At 37.9% G+C, this 25328-nt stretch overlaps 1 protein-coding gene across 2 annotated transcripts in view; it reads right to left on the reverse strand.

The window, feature by feature from the left end:
• Positions 1-25328, reverse strand: part of pcsk5b (proprotein convertase subtilisin/kexin type 5b) — a 371873-nt gene that overhangs the window by 101505 nt on the left and 245040 nt on the right. The window lies entirely within an intron of this gene.

The raw sequence follows: 25328 nt of genomic DNA on the forward strand, positions 1-25328 counted from the left end.
TAATCCAGTGTGTTCAGGAACATAGGGTGCAAACATTAAAAATGGCTGCTATGATCCACCTGCACATGCATGGATACAGTTACAATATGTTTGCAATATTAAGGAAAATTCTTGCAGGTTACTTCACTGGCAAAATGACCAATCACACAATCAAGACGGAAATTATTTCTTTCTTCTTCTTGCTTGTGAAGTTTTAAAATAATTCTTGTACATTGCACATGGTGTTTTCATGCATGTATGCTCATTGCTTCACCAAGCAGTGGTGTCATACAAAAATGCAGCTGTTGAGGAATTAGACTTTCTGACCTATTCAACCCCTCAAACTGTTCAACTTGCACTGTTGTACTTAGTGTCCTGTCGGTACAGATGAGAGTCTAAGCTTACCTATAGTGGCTTGTGTACTTGCAATGTTGTATGTATTTTATTTCAATTTGCCACCATCCTTAACTTCCTTAGTCGGTGGCAATGTTTTGTAGAGTCTTTCCTTCTTAATAAAATATATCTTTACTGAGAATTACGCAATAGCTCTATAGATGTCTGCCATTGTTTACCTTTTAATCTATTTTTCTCAACACATTAGTTAACTCTGCCTTCATACCTTTGTAGCTACTTTTTTTCAGGTTTGTGACTTTAATTTCAAAGCCAGATTTCTTGCCTTCAAACTAAACTTGAAAGCCCATTGTGTTATAGTCACTCTTCCATTGACATCCTTTACTATGAAATCATTAATTAAAACTATTGCATGACACATTACTACATCCAAGATAGTCTGTCACCTGGTTGGGTCCACAATGTATTATTGAAATAAAGCCCAAATTAACTCAATGAACTTGTCCCCAATGTTAAATTTGCAAACTTGATTTGGCGGAGTGTAGAAAGAATAAATTTGCACATGATTAATGCAGTGCCTTTCTTATAAACTCCAATTATTTCTTCATGTATACTGCACTCTGTTCTGCAGTGTAATTGCTATGGGGGGGAAGGGGGCTGAAACCCGTTCCCAGTAATGACCTTTTTTCTTTGCTATTTTTAATCTCCTCCCAGACCAATTCTCCATCTTAATCTTCAGAGCTAAGATCATCTGTCAGCACTGTCCTGATCTCCTTATTGATAAACAGTTGCCTCACCACTTTTTCTGTTCTGACTATGCTTGATAATATCAAATCACCGGAAATATTCAGTTCTGAGCCTTGGTTTCTTTGCAACCATGGCTTTCTAATGACCATTAGATATGCCCATTTATTTATTTTATAAAATAAGAACAGAAAAAGCTGAATGTAACCTTCCAGACACCCAACACTCTCTATCCTCAGTGGTGCCGCAAGAGACCCAAAAATTGAAATTCTCTTCACAAATCTCCTGAGGCATGCCTTCACTTGGGTCTCCTTATTTATTGTGTGCCATTTTGCTTGTGATTTAGAGATTATTACATTTGTGGTTCTGCTTTTAAAATTAATCCCTACCAATGCAACCCAATAACAACTGCACTGTCATCTTACCTGATAAACTGTTCAAACAAACAAAACATTTTGGAAGAAGAAATATCTGGGAATCCTGACAAAAATGTTAAATAATAGAGTAAAGCTAGTTAGTAAGAATCTGACTTATAAGATGCAGCATAAAATGCATTTGCTTTCACTTGTCTCCAACACTATAGGGATGACCACAGCAACTACTGAATTTCACATGATTTCAATTTTGTATACTAATCAAGCAAACTCTGGTCTCTACACATGAAGAATAGGTAAAATTATTAATTTTCATTTCAAAATTAATTTGATGTTATACAAGTCTCAATTTTACCTTTGGTTTAATAATATAGATAGTGACTGCAGTTCTCTGTAATATAGACTGGAACTGCTGATCTCTTATATAGTCAGGGACTGGTGTTTTCTACATCATTTCCTGAGATTGCTGTTCCCTACAATTTACATGTTTTTTGGGAGAACCATAATGACACATTCTTTTCCACATAGGATTAAGACCTTATTTTAACTCTTGATTCTTGTGATTGAGAAAAAGCTTTCAGTAGTACATTAGAATAATTCATCATCATGACTATGTTAGAAGGATTAATAGACAATAATAAAACCTGTTTCTCAAACCAGATGATTAACTTTAAGCATGACTTAGCTGATGAAAATGTTTATTTAGTGCACTTATTAAAAAAAATTAAAACTACACTAATCACTAGTCAAATCATAGCAAAACTACTGTAAATAGCTTTGGCCCCCTTATCTGGGCAAAGGTATAGCATTGGAGGCAATCCAGAGAAGGTTTGCTCTACTGTTACTAGGTATGGAGGGACTATCATATCATAGAACCGCTATAGTGTGGGAGCAATCCATTTGGCTCATTGAGTCCCCACTGACCCTCCGAACAGCATCCCACCCAGACTCACCCCATTCCCGTAACCCTACATTTCCCATGGCCAATCCACCTAATCTGCATATCTTTGGACTGTGGGAGGAAACCAGACCACCTGGAATAAACCTACATGGGAAGGGGAAGAGCATGCACACTCCAGATGGTCACTGGAGTGTGACCAAGATTTCCGCTAACCACTGAGCCACTGAGGTGGAGTAAATTGGGCCTGTTACTTGTTGGAATATAGAGGATTGAGCAGGTGACCTAATTAAAACACACAAGATTCTGAGAGGACTTGACAGGGTGGTTGCAGAAAGGTTGTTTTCAGTTTGTGGTATAATCTAGGACTAGAGGGTCACACATTTAAGAAACAGAAGAGGAGGATTTTTCCCCACGGAGGGTTTATATAAATTTGCAACATTTACTGCAGAGGGCAGACAAGGTCATTAAGTGTATTCAAGGTTGAGAAAATTTTCAATCAACGGAATTAAGAGTTTTGGGAAAAGGAAGGAAAGTGGTGTTGAGGGTTATCAGATCAACCATGATCTCATTAAATGGTGGAGCATACTTCATGGGCTGAATCGCCAACTCCTGCTCCTATGTTTTCTCCTTTTATAGTTTAAAACAATAATTGAAACTGTAATGATTAGCCAATGTGTGCTATTTTGCCAATTATAATTTTTATAATTTAGTAAAGTTTAGCATTAAATAATTGTGAAGGCTAAATTGTTCCACAACAATTTATATCTATACTACATCTTTAATGTAATGAAATATCCCAATGCATTATTACCGAGGAACATTATAAAACAAAATATGACACTGGTCATGTAGCTCGAGCTTGCTCAAAGAGGTTTAGTTTAGAAAGTGTCTCAAAGGAGGAGAATAAGGCAGAGAATCAGAGAGATGTGAGGGGTACTTCTGAAGCTTGGAGCCAGGTGACTGAAGGGACAGTTACCAACAGAGGAGCAATCATAATTACTATTGCACAAGAGACCAGAAATAGAGGACCATTTTGGACTGGAGGAGTCTTATCAAATTGTCATGATCTGGAATGCATTGCCTGAGCTGGCTGGAATTCAGCAGTAACTTTCAAAATTGAATTCAATAAGTGCTTGGGGAAAAAAAATGTGGAAAAGCAATTGTGTCGATAGGATGATACGCTGTGCACCTTCAGGAAACAGTGACCTGTGACCATGGGGCAATGATTCTGTCAGATAAGAGGTATGAACTAATTAATATAAGTCAGTCCTCTGTTATCTCCTGGACTACTTTCAGTCATCTAGTGGGATTGGAAAACAATTCTCCAAATCTATTTGCATGATTATTCTTTGATTTTTATTCTGGGTTCTTACTTCTTCTAAATGACTCCACACATTGAGCTGTAAAGAGTCTCTTGAACTGATGTATAAAACATAATGGTAAGAAATACCACTGGCTGTTTTTTTTGTGTGACAATCTTTTGCATTTCAAGACACAAATAACTTATTTGGAACAGAGTACCCGAATTGTTAGTCCTTTGTAAAAAGCCTCCAGTGCTGTTTGATTGTAGATATATATATATATATATATATATAAGTCAGCATAACACTTACTGCCCTTTGATGCCTGCACGCGATTGTCTCTGTGCAATTTGCTGGTAGGTGCAATGTGATTATAAATATGACAATTGATCCTCTTTTAGAAGGAGAACTATATCCATCATGTTTATTAATTATAGTATTACACAAATATCTTTGCAAGCCCTCCAAAGCCTTTGTATTCCCTAAGGTTAAGTGCATGATCCCAGTACCAGGGCAGCAACTTCCTATCTTTATCACACATAGATTTGCAACAACTTAAATTGACATTGCCAAAAGACAGTTGCTACTTATGTGTTTTCAATTTTTTTCTCTATAATGCCTTTCTTTTGTCTAACAATCACAAGAGTTAATGGAGAAAATTTAAAACTTATAGCAATAGTCAATCTGAGTACCAAACATTAAGCCCCTTTGTAGAGGTATAAAAATAAAGAAATGTTGCACGTGCTAGAAATCTGAAAAACGTACAAGAATGACAAACTGATCAGTAGACTAACATTGCTGGAAGGGGCACCTCAGACTTCAGAAACACCTTTTATAATAGAACTCTTCCAAGCAAAGAATGGAAAGAACTATTGGAGATAGAGACTTTATTATGCAAGCACCTTTCACAAATATTTAACATGCTTTTTTTTCATCAAATTGTCATGATCTGGAATGGACTGCCTGAAACGGCTGGAATTCAGTGGTAACTTTCAAAATGGAACCCAACAAGGGTTGAAGGAAAAAGAAGTGTAAAAGCAGGTGAGTAACTAATTGATAATTCTTCCAGAAACCCAGAATGACACTGAATGGCCTTTTTGTGTTGTATTATTTTATGAGTTTATGAACTGTTTGAAATGATGGAAAAAAGTGGATGATGCTGTAAATCTGAAGCAAAAACAGAAAATACTGGAAATACTCAGATCAGGCAACATCAATGAAAAGAATTAACATTTCAGTCTGAGCAAAGCTATTATGTTGCTTACTGTACAAAAGGTGTTCTTAGTTTGGCATTTGGTGAAGTGACAGGACCAACCAAGATATCCATCAGAAAAGAAAAGCAATAGAACATAGATAGAAACTGCGGATGTTTCAATAAAAATGTCACAATCTAAAATTAAGAGCATCTGTAAAGAGCACATTCTGGCATTTGGCTGTGTATCCTATCTACTTTTTACAAATCAAGTTTGCTGCCTGTTGTATTAGATTAGTTTACTTACAGTGTGGAAACAGGCCCTTCGGCCCAACAAGTCCACACCGACCTGCCGAAGCGCAACCAAACCATACCCCTACATTTACCCCTTCACCTAACACTGTGGGCAATTTAGCATGGCCAATTCACCTGACCTGCACATCTTTGGACTGTGGGAGGAAACCGGAGCACCCGGAGGAAATCCACACAGACACAGGGAGAATGTGCAAACTCCACAGTCAGTCGCCTGAGGCGGGAATTGAATCCGGGTCTCTGGTGCTGTGAGGCAGCAGTGCTAACCACTGTGCCACCATGTTGTATTTCCAGAAATTTGTGTTTTTTTTTTTCAGATCTTTATTTGCATTTGAGGCAGCTGATGTCTTATTGTAACATTGCAAATAATTTTTCTCCATTGGGTCAGAAAGAGTACAAAGCAGGCAGATGTGGTTATATGCATCTGTATATAAATCAGTAGACATTTCCTTAAAGTAAATAACCTAATTTGCACAAAATTAAATACATCTGGTTCACTTTTCTAATGCCAGAGGATCAGATTATGTCCAAAGTAGATGAGATAAATGTCTTAATGTGAACAGTATATTTCAGAAGGAAGGGCCAGATTTTGTCTGACTTGAGCCAAACCAGATAAAGGATATGTTGCAGTTGAATAATTTGCACTTTGTTTCACAAAACTGAAGTATTTTCTTGAACAACAGAGATCTGCTCAATGTATCATAAATACGAGTATTGGCAAAACATAGAGTGATTGTAAAATGGAGATCTTTGGGGGGTAAAAAACGCTTAATTCAAGACTAATGTTTCTAAAGGAATGAGTCTATTGACTTAATTGGCTGAACGGCTGGTTTGCAAAGATGAATGATGCCAACAAGATGGGTTGAATTTCTGCATCTGCTGAGGTTACCAGAAGGACTATCCTTCTCAACCTCTCCCCTCAGGTTAAACCACTACTAATCGTCCATCTCTCTCTCTCTCACTATAATGAGTCAGCAACCCTACTGTCTGGTAAAGCTTAGGGCAACTTATCCTTTATTTGCAAAGGGGATATGAATTGCACTAAGTTATTTAATCAATAAAGTAATTTCAGAGTCAGAAGAAAAGCCTCTATTGCTGCCTCAGGCCTGAATTCAGAATTATTCTTCTCATTACCTTATGAAAAGTCAAGCACTTATTCAATTGCAGATTGACCATGGTTAAATTATCAATACCAGTGACACAAACAATATTCCATTTCTGTCACAGTCTTTGCCCCCATTCTTAATACCTCTGGCGCAGTTCCCCAGTTTGGTATGGTTTCAGATAAGATACTGCAAATTGTTAAGATCCCAAGTGAGGAGGGATGAACTGAAATCCTCCTCCTCTTAGTTGGCTGCAGCAAAGTTAATTTAGAAGGAATTCCCTCTTCTATTGTATGTACCTATCTCCCATTCTAAATTAATTCATGCTTTAACAAGGAGCCAGTTTAGCCAGGCTTTCTTGAATGAACAAAAAGGGAGATTTTATTAGTTACAAATGCAACACACATGCACACAGATTAGAATCAGAAAGTAAAACCAAAAAGCTAAAAATAAAAACAATGTCTTTGAATCGTTCATGAACAAAAGAGAAGATCTGGAGATGCTGGTGTTGGACTGGGATGGACAAAGTTAAAAATCACACTACACCAGGTTATAGTCCAACAGGTTTATTTGGAAATACAAGCTTTCGGAGTGCTGCTCCTTCATCATGTGGATAATCACCTGCTGAAGGAGCAGGGCTCTGATAGCTGATGGTTCCAAATAAACCTGTTGGACTATAACCTGCTGTTGTGTGATTTTAAAAAAAAAAGATAAGATGACAGTGCAGTTGTTATTGGGTTGCATTGGTAGGGTTAGTGCTGATAGTTGAACAGTTAATTTTCAAGCTTCTTGGTTGTGTAGATAAGGTCCTTTGTCTTGTTTCAATATTTTTAATAGTTTGTAGCACTGAGTAATCTTACCATTTTTCTTTACCTGTAGTGTAAGGGTGTCTACTGGCTGTTATCAAGTTGTGACCTCCACCGCATACTAAACACAATCGAGTCTGCAGCAGCCTAATAATGTTTTATAATTCATGGAATGTGAGCTGGTTTAGCCAACATTAAACGCCCATCCCTAATTAGGCAGTCGGCAGTTAGGAGTCAACCACGTTGGAGTCATATGGAGGCTAGACCAGATATGGACAGCAGATTTCCTTTTCCTGACAATGGTAATAGTTTTATGGTCACTAGGCTCAGAATTCCAGAGTTTAAGTGAATGCAAATTCCACCAGAGCAGGATTTGAATCTGGGCCCCCTAAGCACATTATCCGGTCTCTGGATTAATAGTCTAGTGATAATACCACTAGGTCATTGCCTCCCACTAAATTGAAGCTCTCATTTAACTCCTTATTTTATATTCTTGGAAAAGGAAATCACAAAAAATGTAGGGAGACATAGCTCTCTGCTGTAAGGGATGTGGTGGTGGGCTATGCGGGGTGGTTAGTCAGGCACCACTTATTCTCTCACTCTGGTTGAAGTTTCTTTGACATCTTTTGGTGTTGCATCCTATTGATCCCACATATCCCATTGAATTTAGACATGTAGTTTCTTTTTTGTCTCTGTAGCTGTTCTCTTTAATTTCAAAATGTGTTTTTATCAAAGGCTAAAAGCGTCCATAAATATTTTGAGATTCTGGCCATATGTAGCCTATCAAACATGCTTGGAGTCACCTAACTACTTTTATTTGCTCTACCTTCCTTGTTTTCTGACATCCTAAATCTGGACATCCTATACAAATGGCGTCAGCCATTTCATAGGTTTCTCAAGTTTTGAAAAAGAGACAATATAGATGAAGAACATGTATATTTTGCTTTAGAGTTGCTGAAAATTACTAGCAGGGTTTGAAAAGGTCCATCACTCAAATCAGTCTTTCATAGTGTCAGATTCTAAACTAGGTGCCATACTAGTTATCAAATAACTTATCTGTACTGTGAAGGGAAGGTCTGGTCTTATAGTGGTATAGTTAGCAGCTGAAAAAAGTCAATCTACTCCACTGCCTATGCCAGTTATACTGCACTGCTTTGCAGAGAATGCCGAGTACTGTAGACATTTCCACTGCTTTACATCAAAAGTAAGCAGTCTCTACTAACATGCTTCATGTATTCAGTGGAGCTTTGTCATGTATACAGTGGAGTTCTATTAAAGGCACAGTAACTTGGAAAATGCAAACCAGATATAAGCCTGTGAAGCGTTTAGAAGAAATGGTTAGGGCCTCAAACTGTTTTTAGAAAATCTTAAAAATACTTAAGATCTTAAAGACCATAAGAAATAAGAAGTAGGCCATTTGGCCTTTCAAGCCTGTTCCATCCTGCAAAAATTTCCTCATGTCCACTTTCCTGAAACCTTTGATTCCTGTATTGATCAAGAATCTATCTCAGCCTTCAACATAGACATGAACTCTGTCCCCACAGCCCTCTGTTGGAAGGAGAAGAAGAAATTCCTCCTCATCCCAGTCTTAAATTTGCATCCTTTATTCTGAGACTATGCCCTAGACTCTCCAATGAGAGGAAACATCCTCTCAGCATTTACCCTGTCAAGCTTGTTAAGAAGCCTAAATATTTCAATGAGATCTTCTCTCTTTCTTCTAAACACTAGTGACTAGATTCCCAACCGGTTTAGCCATTGCTCATAAGACAATCCCTCCATATCAAGGATCATCCTACTGAACCTTATCTGTATTGCCATCAATGAAATTATATCTTTTCTTAAATAAGGGGACAAAAACTGCCCTCAGTACTCCAAATGTGGTCTCACCAGCACCTAGTATAGTTGCATACAGACATTCCTGCTCTTGTACTCCATAGCTTTATTTGTGAAGTCATAAAACAGCAACTAATTTTAAAACTAAACTTTAGATAAGCAGACAATTACATTTTTCTCTCTATTTACCTTTCTCCATCCTTGAAAGTATGAACTTATGTCTGGAATACAGTATGGTAGGTGCAATTGCATAGAGTCACACCACTTGGTCCAATCAGTCCATACCATCCATAATCCCAAACTGAGCTAGTCCCATCTACTTGTGCTTAGCCCATATCCCTCCAAACATTTCTTGTTCATGTATATATATATAAATGTCTTTTAAATGTTGTAACTATACCCACATCCACCATTTCCTCTGGAAGTTCATTCCACACATGACCCACTTGCTGTTTAAATAAATTGCTCCTCAATTCTTTTTCAAATCTGTCTCCTCTCACCTTAAAATTACCCCCCCAGTCTTGAAATGCCCACTCTTGGGAAAACTTTCATTGTACCAAATGAGAACCTTTACATGAAAATCAACAGTCACAGCTGGTATTACACTTGAACCCAATTTATCATTACCGAACAAATCGCAGGAGCACCAGTCCCCTTTCCAATCAAGAGCACTGAAGTTATTTATATCACCTTTGTTGCCACCCTAGTTAATTCAGCATCTATTGGAGATTGCACTTTCATAGAATTCCTACAGTGTGGATACAGGCCATTTGGCCCAAAGAGTCCATACCAACTCTCCGAACAGCATCCCACCCAGACTCAATTCTCCGTCCTATAGCCCCACCTTTCGCATGGCTAATCCCCATGGCCTGCACATCCCTGGACATTACAGACAATTTAGTATGGCCAATCCACCTAACCTGCACATCTTTGGACTGTGGGAGGAAACGGAGCACGTGGAGTAAACCCATGCAGACTCAGGGAGAAAGTGCAAACTCTACACAGACATTTGTCCAAGGCTGGAATTGAACCCGGGTCCATGAGGCAACCATGCTAACCACTGTGTCTGTGAGGCTCAGTTATTCACCTTGAGGAAGTCACAAAATTAGGACAGCCTCGTCAATACCCATAAAATGTTGTGCTACAAAAAGGAGTCAAACAGTTATTGGCTAATTACAGATACAGCAAACAAGTTGGCACATATATAATTCCATAGAACTTACACAAGACCAAATATTGTAAGGTATGCATTTTAGTGAACACCTTACTAAAATAACTACTTTCATGTTAATATCTATAAAATAGATATCATACATTATCTTGAATTACAAACTGCAATGCATTTGGAATTTGAGGTGCTGGTATCACCTTAAACAGGCACAGATAGATGTCCTGATCATCCTGCTGTCCTGTGAAGTTGGATTGCATGTCTAATTGTACTGCAATTTTGCTTTTTCTCAGTTAATCTATTTCATTCCTGGACATTCCACAAGCTAATTATATGTATTCACATTGACAGAAGCCCTTTGAGTTAAATTAAACAAAATTAAACATTATTCAATTTAGTACCTAATCAGCCTATAAAGTTTTCCTTGATTTAAATATGATCTAACATGGTTAAACAATACTGACATTTGCCTGTGGTCATTGCAATGTATAATGTCTTAAAACCTTAATTGTTAAAATGACTTTTAAAAGGGAAAAATTGAGTTTTTTGCTTCTCACTTCAGTACTAACTGGAGAGCTTCCCTCATCACTGTGAAAAGTCATAACCCAGTGGAGCTGAAAATGGGACCTAATTAGCCTGAAGATAATTCTCTCAAAGTAATGCCAAGCATGTTTGAAAAATAGTACTGAGAAATGCCCACCTCTTTTGAAGGTCTATAAGGGACTGCAAATTGTGGCTGGTTCTCACAGATAGTAATTTAAAAAAAACGTATAACTTGCTCACAGAGCTTCTGAGCTTTACACAGTTTTTTTGATCTTGTTGCAAAACAAATAGTTCTGCTGCAATAGTGTGCATGAACTCCACAAGTTCCAAGTAACTCCAAGTAGTAAACAATTTAATCCTTTGTGGAATCATTGTCCACTCCACCTGCCTTGCTGATATAGTCTTCTTGTCTCACTGTGCTGTATATTCCCCATTGCCCTACAAATATTTCCTTTTCGATATTATCCAATTCTTATTCAAAGTTACTACTAAACTGCTCTTTTAAAGCAATGCATTCCAATTTATCATAATGCTCTGTGTAATTCTCCAATGAATTTTCTTCATCTTTGCTTTGGTTCTTTTGTCAATTCTCAGAACTGAGTCCTTTGTTAAACATTTCTCCTTACATCAAACACCTCATAATTTTAAAAATTCCTGTTGTTATGACCCTAACCTTCTTGGTTCTGAAAATATTACAGCCTCCTTAAAACTAACATGTGAAAACAATTAACATGTTTTACAATGCAATTTGACGATGTGAGTTTCCTTGTTGGTATATCTATAGTTGCTTTCATAAATATAAACAGAAAGCAATGGGAATGGAATGACTTGGCAGGTTTTGCAGCATTTGTAGAGAAGGAAAAGAGAATTGATGTTTCTGGTCAATAGTTTCATTAGAACTGTGGTATTGAGCTGAAATGTTAATGCGGTTTCTTTCTCTATACATGTTCCCTCACTCTGAGGACGAACATAGAATTAGGCCTTTCAGTCCCTGGTGTCTGTGCCAGCTGTCTGAATGCGGAACTGATTTGGTCTCATTGTGCAGATTTTTTTCCCCCATCGTGGATTGGCTATATTTCTCTTTCAGGTGTTTTTCTGATTCCCTTTTGAAAGCCACAAGCCTCCATCACATTCTCAGGCATTCCAGATCATAGTCAAAGAATTCCTCATGTCACCATCGGTTCTTATGCCAATCATTTTAAATCAGGTTCTATTCTGTTCTGCATTTGTGAGCCTCTGTTTGGGCTCCCCAAAACTCTGTGGTTGGGACTGGATCGGTTCATTTGACTGGGTCCTTGTTTATCTTAATGCAGCAATGGTACAAAGGGCAAGATCTCCAAAGCTGTGCAGAACCACTGAAGGGTTTTAAGTTTTTTTAAAAAAAAATGTTGATTTATCAACAATGGTAGAAATATATAGAATATGTAGCAAAAGTATAAATTAGGTTATAGGGCGTTGTCTTATGATGATAGCTGTCCACTGCAGTATTTAGCCAAAAGGTACAGATAATGTGATTCCCATTTAAACACAGGCTCATTTACTTTGATGAGAGAAAACAGAATGGGTGCAATGAGCTTTAGGAGTTCTTGGTGCAGTAGTTTGTTCTTCTAGATAACTGGTCATGTGCTTGACAAAACAGGGATCATTCTTGATCAATTGCAAAGTCCAAATACTATGACTACTATTAAAACCAGAAGTAAAACCATGCATTTATCAGATTACCTGAAAAGTATTTTTTCACTCTTTATCTAGAGAAGATAATAGGTTGACCTAGAGAGGGTGAAACAAAGATTCCCTGTACTGATAACTGCACTGAAAGATTTACTGTATGAAGAGAGATTTAGTTGATACTGTATGAAAAAGTGTGGCAAATGCCAACGATCCATTCTTAACTGAATGATATCCTTTGTGACCTGTCTGTGAACTTTGATATAGTTGACCACTCCATCATTCTCATCCAAAGCTTTTCCCCAGCAGATATTTTTAAATCAACCTCTTCAGAGATATCATTATGCACGTCGGAAACAGATGGGATTTGTACCTAGGCCTCTGGCCCAGAGGTAGATACTACAACAGTTCCACAAGACCCCTGAGCATCACTCACCTGAATCCATTGTAATCATAGCTAGACCTGCCAATGCTTCTCTTCTCACCTCTGAGCAATGAACTGTGGTGGCGCGCAAGGATCTATGCCTTATCCCTTCTTGGTGTCATTTACACACTGTCCCATGGTAATATCATTGGGAAACACGGAATCAGTTTTTATGTGTATACCGTATCCATCCAATTCCACCTCATCACCACCTCTTTCAACCCTTTTGTGAATTCTAACTTGCCAGACGGCTTCATCCAATATCTGGTAAGAGAATAGCAAAAATTATTAAACATTGAGAAAACTGAAGCTACTGTCTTTGGTACGACCACAAACTTTATCCCTTTCTTCGACAATTGCCTGAGGCTGAACCAAACCATTCACAATCACGATGTTGTATTTAATTCTGAAAGGATCTTCCAATCACACGTCATTAACATTGTCCATTTCCAACTGAGTAACATCACCTGATCTACTGCTGAAAACCTCATCCATGCCCTTTGCCACCTGTTGACTTGTCTATTTCAATGCTGTCCTGACCAGCCTCTGGGGTTTTACCCTCAGTATTCTGGCAGTTATTCAAATATCTACTACCTTTATCGTGTCATAACAAGTCCCATTTACTTTTCATCCCTCTCTTTGATAAGTGGAAAAAAAATGCCTCAATGTTCTTATCCTGATTTCTAAACCTCATTTGGGCTAACCCCTTCCTATCTCTGTTATCTCCTCTATCCCTGCAAATCGCAAATGTCTACGCTTTCCTATTTTTGGTCTATTGTGCATCTCCAATTTTAACTGCACTACCACTGTGCTTTCAGATGCCAGGGTCCTCTGCTCCTGAATTTTTTACCTAAATCCCTTTGACTTCCTGTCCTCCTTTAAAAATGGTTCCTTAAAAACTATCTCTATGGATAATCTGCTGCTGTCAGCTGCCTAGCATGGAGCCCACCGTTGGGAATTAAACGTTCCACTGATAAATTGTGTAAACAGGTTCCTTTCATCAGATGGACGGCAGGTACCTACAAGTCAGTCTTGACTTGCAGCACACAGCTCCAATACATGTTCTTGCAAAAGAACCACATTTTAAAATTTAGCGAGCAGGCATTGCTCTACAAATAAGTCAAATCCTTAGAAATGTGACCGCAATAAGGAAGTTCAACCAAGATAGTAATTTTGAGTGATGTATTTCATTGCCAATTTTCAGAGTTATCTGAATACTTAGATCTTTGAAACTTATAACACAACTACTCCAATTGTCTTAAACTTGTACATCCTGTTTGTCACATGAAAAGCACACAGGCTTCATAGTTCTATCTCCTGGAGAGCTTTGTTCAGTGTTAAGACTTCATAAGTCCATTGAAATCTTATCCAGGGGCAAGTCATTCCACATAAAGTAAGCTAGTTGTCACCAGTTAAGCAAAGTAACAACCAAACTCAATCCCAATCTTATCTTCACCTGATGTGCACAAATTGAAGATGAATTTGATTTCAGATGGCAGTGCAAAATGAATGACTGTAATAGTCTCTCTGGTGCCAATTAAACAGCTTCTGCAAACTTCATTCACTCCAAGAGAAACAAAAATAATAAAGGCTAATAGATGATGTATCAAGTTGGTATATCATTTTACACTATTGTCTGCACCCATAGACTTTCCTGCGGGACTCTTGTAAAAGCAATCGGAAATTGGGAGTCTATCAGTTTTTTTTTAAATCAAGGAAACCAATTGAAATCCTCTACTGCTAACATTTCTCAAATTAACATTTTACATTTATAATTCAGAAGGCATTTCAATACCTTTTACCAATGTGATAATGAGTCATGATCATGAGGCAATTTGATTAAAAAGTCAATAAGAAACTACTCAAGACTCATTTGATATTTATAATTGACTTTCTTGATATGGAAAAGCCAACATTTATTGTCCATCTCAAAGGTAGTGGACCCCCAAGTAAAACAATTTCGTGCAATATAATGTCTGGCTCTGCAATTTCAAAGGACAGTTAAATGTTGGTGTGGAACTGCAGTCAATTATGAGACTGAGCTGATGAGCCTCATCAGTTTCCTTCACCAAATGACGTTAATAAACCAGCTGGATTTCTATGGTTCACTTTTAGAGATTTGTCTTTCCATATTTAGTTTTAAAATGGAAATGGTGGCAGTGCCATCATGGTAATGTCACTGGATTAGTAATCCGGGATCCCAGACTAATGTTCCGGGAACATGGGTTTGAAGGTGGTGAAAATTGTATTCAATGAAAATCTGGACTTAAAAACTAGTCTAACATAACCATCGTTGATTGTCATTAAAACTCAGTTTATTAATGTGCTTTAGGGAAGGAAATCTTATGGTATAACCAGACCCCAGGTGAGGTTCCAGTTCCAGAAAGAATACCCCAAACTCTTAAATTCTTTAGTGAGGAGGAAAGAACACTTCTTTATTCACCCATCTCCTTGGCTAGAGTCTTGATCATGAGGCAATTTGATTAAACAAGGTTAATTTAAATAAAAATCCATTCCCTAGTGGATTCCCATCTCCCAGACCCATTCTGTTTTCAAAGGGGCCAATTCAAGTTAGGCTTTCTTGAATTAACAAGAACAGTAGTTTCATTCATTACTACACGAGAAGAATTAATAACACAATACACATACACACAGATTAGAAATAAGTGGGGAGTCCGAAAAGGTAAAAACCAGCCTCAGAATGGTTTGCAAGGAACCAGATAGCTGAACATTACTGTGGAGGTTACCATTAGCATTGACATTCATTGTTGAACAGTCAGTTTCATAAACTTTAGTCTCAGATTCTGCTGTCTGATGTTTTTCGCCCATCATTGAATCACAGTATTCCGGCTGAGTGGGAGTCCTTCTGTCATCCTGTTTCATTTTTAATTGCACTCAGAGCGAAAAATTATCATTTCCTGGAACACAGGGATTACTAGGGAATAATTATCCAAATGTGACCTTCACAGTAAGCTAATGTTCAAACCCAAGCTGGCTCACAAGAGCATTTAATTCCATTAGTACACTGCAGTAGAGTTGCAATAGACTTTTTAAATTCCTTGTGCATTCTTCAAAGGGAAACACACAAAATGCTCCTGCAGTTTGGTACAAACTCCATGGTTGGTAGCTTGCTGTTGAGTCTGATGTCATAGAATCATAGAGCTGTGCAGCACAGAGACAGACCTTTTAGTCCAAATCATCCATGCAAATCAGATATCCTAAATTAATCTAGTCCCATTTAGCCCATATCCCCCTCAACCCTTCTTATTCATTCCCCATCCAGCTGCCTTTTAACTGTTGCAATTGTATCAGCTTTCATCACTTCCTCTAGCAGCTCATTCCATAAATGCACTATCCTCTGCATGAAAATGCCTCTTAGGTCCCTTTTATATCTTTCCGCTCTCACCCTAAATCTATGCCTTCTAGTTTTGGACTCCCCTACTCTGGGGAAAAAGACCTTGTCTATTTATCCTATCCATGCCCCTTGTGACTTTATAAACTTCTATAAAGGTCAGCCCTCAGCCTCTGACGCCAGAAGAAAAATAGCCCCAGCCTATTCAGCCTCTCCCTACAGTTCAAACCTTCCATCCCTGGCAACATCCTTGGAAATCTTTTCTGAACCCTTTCAAGTTTCACAACATCCTTTTTATAGCAAGGAGACCAGAATTGTATGCAATATTCCAAAAGTGGCCTAACCAATGTTCTGTACAGCCACAACATGATGTCCTAACACTTATACTCAATGCACTGAACAATAAAGGCAAGCATACCAAAAATCACGTTCACTTTCCTATCTACCTGCGACTGTACTTTCAAGGAACTATGAACCTGCATTCTAAGGTCTCTTTGTTCTGTTATACACTTAATGGTAAGGTCCTGTGGAGTGTAAGTTCTGCTAAGATTTGCTTTTCCAAAACACAGCACCTCACATTTATCTAAATTAAACTCTATCTGCTACTCCTCAGCCTATTGGCCCATCTGCTCAAGATCCCATTGTACTCTTAGGTAATCTTCTTCACTGTCCACTACACCTCCAATTTTGTTGTCATCTGCAAGCTACTAAACATGCCTCCTATGTTCACATAAATGTTGTGTTCATCTCGTTACCTTGGTAGTTTCAAGAGATTACAGTCCAGTCTGCTTGATGTTTCTTTCACACCTTTAGGTGTTACATGTTAATGTAGAATTTGTTATATAGCAGTTTTGTTTTATAATTGTAGCAGGCTTCTTTTAAAAAAAGAGATTTTGGAATGAAAGGCTAAAAGCACCCTTAGCATTTTGGGGTTCCAACCGGTTGTTGTAACACTTGCCTGGTCTGGCTTACAGATGTCCAGCATAGTGGTTGACTTTTATCTATCCTCTGGGCAAGTAGAGAACAGAAATGCTGGTTCAGCCCGGAGGTCCACACCTCATGACTGAATAAAAAACCAAATTCTCAAACTGCCATTGTTAAATTTTAAGTCCTACTCTGAATTAATACTATTCACCACAAACCTACTGTGCCCCATAAATAACTGGCAATTGGGGATTAATCATCACCCCAAAGAACAAAAATAGTGAAAAAGCGATCACATTTATCAAAACTTTTGAAGAAATCAATTATTGTGCCATTGGTATATAAAAGGTTGTTATACAAGTAAAGCACTGAATACGCAAACATTACATGAAAATCCTCAACTCTCAAAAAAAGATAACCTGAGGGTGAATGTGGGCACAGATGGTGCAGTGGGAGTTTGGTTGCTGATGGCATGCCCTTGCCATATCTGAGCATCCCTCCCCCAGCTCCCCCCACAAAAAGGTAACATCCATGCCTAATGCTGGCCTTCTGCATTGCCATGAAGCCAGCTTCTATAGCCTCTACGGTGGTGCTGCAGTTCACAGATACTGTACCCTCAGGCAGGTTGGCGCACAATTCCTGGTGGAAAGCCCAGCTCGTGACCACTGAAGTACCTGATAGACCAAGATTTGATGGCATTCCCATTTGTTTTGCTGGTGCTGATCCTGTCCATTTTTATGTCAACAAACAAAATTAGATCAAAAGCAGAAATTACCTTGCTTAAGAGATTTTTATTCTTTTACTTGTCTATGTAGCCCACAATATGTAAACGCAATTTCTTGGATGATCAAGTTGAAACATCACTCATTCATCCAATATGAATGAGACAGGTAAGATGTAATCTCATGTTCTAGATACAATTTGGATTGATTTGATTGACCACATATCTTAAAAAGCAGCTTCATGTGAGACTTTTAACATTCAGTGTACAACCTTCTCTTGTGTACTTAGCCAAGAAATAGATGCAAAGAGAAGTGGTCAGATATTTTGGATATTGGAAACCCTTTTGTTCAATTTTAAAACTGCGAAACAATCATAACTGTCATTTTTAATAGGAAATATATTTTCTTAGGTGTAATGCCAATCTGTGTCTGTAGTATAACTATTTTACTTTGTTTCTCTCCCTTCCCCATCCTCCAAAAATGATCAAAAGACAAAAAGCTTTATAAAGTTATCTTGTTTAAGTAAGAGTCAGCTAAAGATATTAATTCTCAGTTCAGAAAGACAGGCTGAGAGACAGGACTTAAGAAAGATAAATGTCTGTGATTTATTTGATTTATTTTTAGAATTTCAAAACAATTATTTACACAGGATTTGTTTAAACAGCTGTGATAACAGAAACATTTACGAAAGCACTAATGACTCGTCTTTCAGAAACCCAGATTTCCAAAAACATACTTAATTGGAATTGTGCAACCTGAACTCCATTTAGAAACTGTGAAACCTAAAACATCTGAATATCTTGAGATCAGCTTTGATACATATAGCAAGACTGTATAAGCAAAATAATTAGCAGAAAAAGCAAGCTATTTAGCCCACAGACCTGCACAATTTAATCATGCTTGATCTGAACGTGGCCTCAAGTCTAGTTTCTGCCCATCTTCTATAACCCTTAATAAAAACTGAACAAACTGCAGATGCCGTAAACCAGAAACACAGCAAAGGTTGTTGGAAAAGCTCAGGTCTATAACCCTTAAATCCTTGTGGATCAAAAATCTAACCCAGCTATGAAAATATTCATTACCCAACTTCCACTGCCATATGGGGTACAGCATTCTAAAGATTAATGACTCTTTAAGATAAAGACTTTCAAATAGGACAGTTCAAATCATCTCCTTTAAAATAGGAAAGCTCTTAATCTCCATCTTTGTCTCATATTTCTTAGATTCTCCCACAAAATGAAATCCTCTCTACCTAATCTGCCAAGCTCCCTTGAAATTCTATCTTTCAATAAAATCATATCTCAGTCTTTCTAAATTCCTTCTGGTATAGGCTCACCCTGTTCATCTTCAGAGAAAAGCATAACTCCTTCATTCCAGGAATCAACTAGTGAACCTTCTTTGAACCTCAGTGCAAGTTTATCTCTTGAAGAGACCAAAATATTTAGAAAGGCATCCCTACTTTTATATATACTCTCAATTACTTGCTGCCTTTTTTTTGTAATGTGCATGGACACCCAGGTCACTTTATACAGTAATAGTCTATAGTCTCTCTTCATTTAAATAATAGTTTTTCTACTCTTCCTGCCAAGTGGATAACCTCTCAGTTTCCCATATAATACTCCATCTGCCATTCAATGACATATTTATATCCCTGTGCAGACTGTGTACTGCTTACAATATGCTTTCTATAATAATGTATATTCTGGAGATTTGTTTATAAATGCAAGTCAGAAGCTTACAGCTTTGTACCTGAAATCATAAATTTATTTTCCAAAGTAAAAAGAATGGCTAAAAGAAATTGGGCTAAAATTTGGTTTCTAGCAGAAGAGTGACAGAAGGAAAAACAAAATATGTCCGGTTCCTGAGGAAGTGGCAAAGGAGATAGTTAGTCGGAGCGGAGAGTTGTACTTGAGTTCCAAGATCATCCTGGGGAAGTAATAAGATTTGTTTATGACAAAATCATTGTCAGAATGGTATGACCTTTCTTTGGTGAATCAACTGATGTAATTTACCATGCTATAAGTCATGCAAATTTCAGTATCATACTGTCCTTCAATGACCTCAAATTTCTTATTGGTAAAATACAACAGGATATGGAAAAAAGAACTGGCAAATAAAGAAGGATGTTATAAAGGAGTTTGCATACACATATTAGGTAAATATTGTTACAGAAAGATAGGACTAACTCAAAGTGAAAAAGCAAACTAACGAATTAAAGAATTATGGAAATACAAAATGATTACATCATGTCATAAATGTGCCACAAGTGGGAAAAGGAGGGCACCAGGATGCATCAGAACAATCCAATAGTTAAAGGACGGTACTGAATAATCATTGGAACTCTAAAAATGATATGCATCCTAAAATATTGACACAAGTCAGAAAGGAAATAAAGGATCTGACCACAAAGGAGGAGAACTGTCAGTAAAACATGTTTGTTCCAAAAGATAAAACAGATACCCAGGCAATTGCAGACCAGTGGGTTCAATGTTAGTATTGGGTAAACTTCTAGGCAGCACAATATTCATTATGAATGTGTCTCGGTTCACTCAAGGCAGTTGTCAATAACTTGTGAAGGACAAATTGAATGTGACAAGTTTGACAGCATGTAGTGAGAAAATACAGACAAACTGTTGGGCAAGTAGGTGAACAGTGCCTACTGTTTGTCTTTTTGTCGTCATTTAATGTTGACAATATTTGCTGTAGGTTAGTGGAAATGAGAGATTGAACCAGCATAAGAGACAATTATTTTCAAGGAATCATTCATGGGATTGTTCTTGTCTAACTGCCCATCTTCTTGAACTGCTGCAGTCCACATGATGAAGATATGTCAACAGTACTGTTAAGTTACTGGAGAATTTTGAGCAGCAACAAGGCAATGATATATTTCCAAGTCAGGATTGTGCATAATTTGGATAGGAACTTGCAGGGGCCGCATTTTTGTTGTACTTATTATCCTAGATTGTAGAAGCATTGAACGGGCTTTGGTGGGATGCTGCAGTGCATACTGCAGGTTATAAATATCTCAGGCACACAGTGTGCCAGTGGTGAAAGCAGTGAATAAGTGCCAGACAAATGGGTTGCATTATCCTGGATAGCGTCGATCCTCTCAAATGTTAATCCAACTGCACTAATTTGGACAGAACTCCTCCATACTTCTAGCTTCAGCCTTGAAGAATGAAAACTGTGGGAGATCAGGAGAGGAGTTACTTATGATGGAATACCCATTTTATGGTCTGCGATGATCTGGCCAATGGAGATGCCAAGGTCAACAGGATGTATGTTCATTACAAGAATTGGATAGAATATTTCTGCTCGGGGCCCAATTACTTCTCTGGCTTCCCACAATGTCAAAGGAGTGTATTCTATTCCTACCAACCTTGCCCTTCACACTGAACTACTGCATACAATGGTCACCAATGGCTGAATCTGTACTGGCAGAGAATGAGCTTGCAACATGCAGCTATAGCTTTTCAGAGCACTGTTGCTGCTGTTAGGACCTGGTGATGGGGAGGGAGATGATTCCACTGTATCGATTTCTTCATAATTAAAGAGGCACTAGATCATGTGAACAAACATCAGAGAGCAGAAGCTACTGCAGTGGTCAGACTTCCCAATACAAATTACTTTGCAGTATGCTATTGGACAGTATGCAGTGCAACAAATCCCCTTAATGATCACGATAAACTCTAATCACTGTAGCCACTCTATCTGACTTCCATATGGTCTATAGTTCAGGTGATATTCACAGTTCCCTCAATAGTAGTGATAACATATTAGGAAACCTTTCCAGATGTCTGTGCCCAGAAGTTGTATGTTCCATTGTAGGCACAGATAGTTCTGAGCCAGGGGAGTTCATAAATGCCATGAGTACACATTCAGGAACAGCAGGTACCAGAGTCATGTCCATTGTACTGGGGATTGCACTCAACTTGTCAGAGCTCATCAGGTCAGAAAATCCTTCTGCACTGGATCCAAACTGAGTGCCCCACACTGCTTTTGCTGATTATGTCAGCTATTTCCACCCATGCCCGGTTAGTCTGCATATGTGACCTGTTCCTGCCACTCTCAAGAGAGAGGAGATCCCTTCTCTCCTTTATGCACTGAGGATTTCCAGTTCTGCAAGTGGCAGTCTGGTAGACTAGGCCTCTGACACTCAAATTTGTTTTCAATTCTTTGATCATCCAAATTGAAAGTGATTTCAAGACAGCCATGGTATTGGCTGTTGTGGTCTGTTTAAATCAGACCCACAGTTGAATAGCGCTGAGACTACTCTCTCCCATCCCCTCAGCCACTATGTTCATTAGTTCGCTATAAATCTGGCCTGGGATTTAACAGAACATTTGTGAGGAAATAGTCAGCAGGTTCTGGACTGAGAAAGATTCCAGTTTTTTGGTAAAAAGCAGGAAGAGATTGGCAGGGTGGAGGAGGACTGGGGCAGAAGTAACACATACAGCACGCACAAGGGAGGCTTGGCAGGGGGCGATAATATGTTTTAAATTTCACATGTCAGGTCAGAATACAAGTATTTTACCCCTTGCACCACTGTCTCAACAAGTAAATTCATTTACTAAAGGGACAGCTTTTTTTTTTTAATAATTGCACTGTGTGATCTTAAATTATAACTCCACAATAGCAAAACAAGGTTAGAAATTATATTAGGTCAGTCCTATAATGACAGTATTCTATTCAAATTAGCTACGAGCGCCACAGGAAATCTATTAGTAGCTCTTTAAATTCTTCCTCCAGTCCCTGCCGCACATATTGCATTTTTGAAGTCGACTTCAACACGTCACTAACATTTCAAATACTTGAAATTATTTTGTGCATCACAGATGTTGAACAGGTACTGATGTTTCATTTGTTGATTAAGTTTTGAGATACAAATTTTCAACAGATCAACTGTATTGTACTAGTTCAGTGTTATTTCAGCTCAGTTTTTATTTATAGATTCCGTACAGTGTGGAAACAGGCCCCTTGACTTATCAAGTCCACACCAAACCCCTCGAAGAGTAACCACCCAGACCAATTCCCCATGTGTTATATTTACCTCAGACGAATGCACCTAATCTACAGCTAATTCACCTAACCTGCACATCTTTGGACTGTGGGAGGAAATCGGAGTACCCGAAGGAAACCCATGCACACACTCGGAGAGCGTCTGTGTAGAGCTTGCACAGTCGCCAGAGGCTGGAATCGAACCCAGGCAATGCCTCATTGAAGTTTGTTAAAAAAAGAAATATGTTCTGAAGTGTTACTGAAAATTTTAACACAAGGTCAACATGATATTTTTACTCTAAGTTAGGTGAGCTGACAATCTGTATACAGATGCACTGAGAGATGTGGAACCTAGTCCTGTAACAGTAGTCCCAAGGTCCACACTGCGCCTGCGCTGAATTGTTGGGCATCAATGTAGTGGCACAACTGGACTTGGTGTCCATGGAAAGGAAATGGCTGGTCATCAAGCTTTCGTGTATTCCAACCTTACCTCCAGCCAGTGCTATCCAAACCTTACCACCACAAAGTGTTAAATTTTTCTATTTTAACACAAACTCAAAAACAAAATTCAAGGCACAAATAGAAAACAGTCATTAATGCAAGCTTATATCTAATGGCAAGCAGTATGTCAGGCTATTAACAACTTTTGCTTAATTAATGAATGCTCTTGAGATGATGAGCTTTCTGTTCTATAACAGGGCACAGTTACAGACATCAAGTTGTCTGACTCTTTCTGTAAGACATAGTGGGACATTTATTGGAATAGCAAACTGGTGAGTATTATTCACATAAAACAAAACAAAGAATTGCAGATGTTGGTAATCTGAAACTAAAACCGATTGTTGGAGGAACTCAACAGATTTAGCTGCATCTGTGAAGAGAAAGCATAGCTAACATTCCAACTCCGGTGGTCCTTCTGAAGGCATCAACTCTGCTTTCTCTGCACAATGCTGCCAGACCCATTGAGATCGCCCTGCAATTTTTGCTTGTCTTTCAGTTTTATTTGTCTGTTCACTCAGCTTTCCTATCCATCGATTGATATTCCTAACTGGTGCACAGTCAGTTTCTGAATTACATTTCTCCAGTAGCTTCTGAGAAACCACTTAAATGTAGGGAAATTATTGTCTACTGTCTAATAATAATGATTCCATATATTTTGCTTCCTCACCAAATAATAGCACAAATACAATATTTGTATATAAAACACTTTTTAAACTTTATTGAACTGATTTTAATGCCGCTTTAATTTTACAGTTAAAACTATCAAACTACATATTTTTAAAACATAGAAAGCTCTTTTGCACACAGTGATATTCTAAACAAGACTTTTAACAAGATTTATTCAAGACTGAAATATGAAATTAAAGGTTAATTTAATAGCAAAAATAAAATATGGAATTACTGATTTTGGCATTATCCAATACAACAGGACTACAATATTTTACACATAATGACTGAGCATTTTACACATGTACAGTAACCATCAGTAAACGTGATCTTGAATTCAATGACACTATGCTAAATGTAAACTAGATTATAGCCTGTTTTATCATAATAGTGTTTTGTTTTTGCTAGCATTTGACAAAATCTTTACAATCCATTTCCATTATAGTGAATACACATTTTACTTAAGTTTAAACAAATCAGACCAAGTTAAAATTTAATTAAAAACCATGAGACCAAGGCGGTATTTAAATAGTGGAGCTAATGCACATATAATAAAAGGATCAATTGGAGGAAATTTCCATTTCTTTCTCATTAAATATCAACTTCGAAGAATGATAAGCAAAAAGGGAGGGTCCCTTTAATCCAACAATGATAACCAATAGCTCAGTGCAATGTGGGAATATGCTTGCTCCACATTTGTTGTGAAGGATCGGGGGAAGCAGCATTCTATCATGCACTGTCAAAGCCTTGGTCCAATTAAATGGGTTTCATCATACAATCCGCACACTGGAAGTGGCAAGGGGGTTAAAAAAAGGATCTTGAGAGCTCAGATTTTTGTTGGGTACGGTACATGTGATGAGTGTGTAATAATAAATTGGATTAGGGCAAGCACAATTTCAAAATCACTGCAGACATAAGTGTAAGAAATTAGAAAACATTTAGTGCAATGAATTAGGAAAACTACACCATCATTAGTCAAATTAAAAATCAGCACCATTATGGGAGGGCTGTAGTAGGGAGAACAAGGAAAAGAAAAAAAAAGTGGGGTTGCTTTCCGAATTCATTGTGAATTTCCTCTTCTAGTCTTGCCATAAACCAATCCTTTCAAAAACATTTGAAAATCAACAAAAACAGCAAATATCAATAAAGGCAAGCACTCACTGCCCTTGAACAAAGAGGTCTCCATGCCCACAGCATACAAAACGGCAATTTGTTCCATTGTCTTAGCTAGAGTTTGTCCTGTACACCACAAATTTCTGATAACACAACTCCTTTAAGATAAAAGGAGCTTTTCCAACACCTATGATGCTGTCATTCAAAGATTTAAGTTGAATTTGAATATGGTAGAAGAGAGTGCGCTGCGAGGTAGAACCTTATGCTTCACCAGCCAATGAGATCGTATTTGTTTAGAAGCCCAAGCTCTCATTACTGGGCTTTCTTTCCCTGTACCTTAAAAAGGAAGCAAA

Source organism: Chiloscyllium plagiosum, unplaced genomic scaffold (assembly GCF_037043375.1).
Source record: "Chiloscyllium plagiosum isolate Xiang-an unplaced genomic scaffold, Cpla_swu_hap1 HiC_scaffold_2, whole genome shotgun sequence".
In the NCBI taxonomy this organism is placed as follows: domain Eukaryota; kingdom Metazoa; phylum Chordata; class Chondrichthyes; order Orectolobiformes; family Hemiscylliidae; genus Chiloscyllium; species Chiloscyllium plagiosum.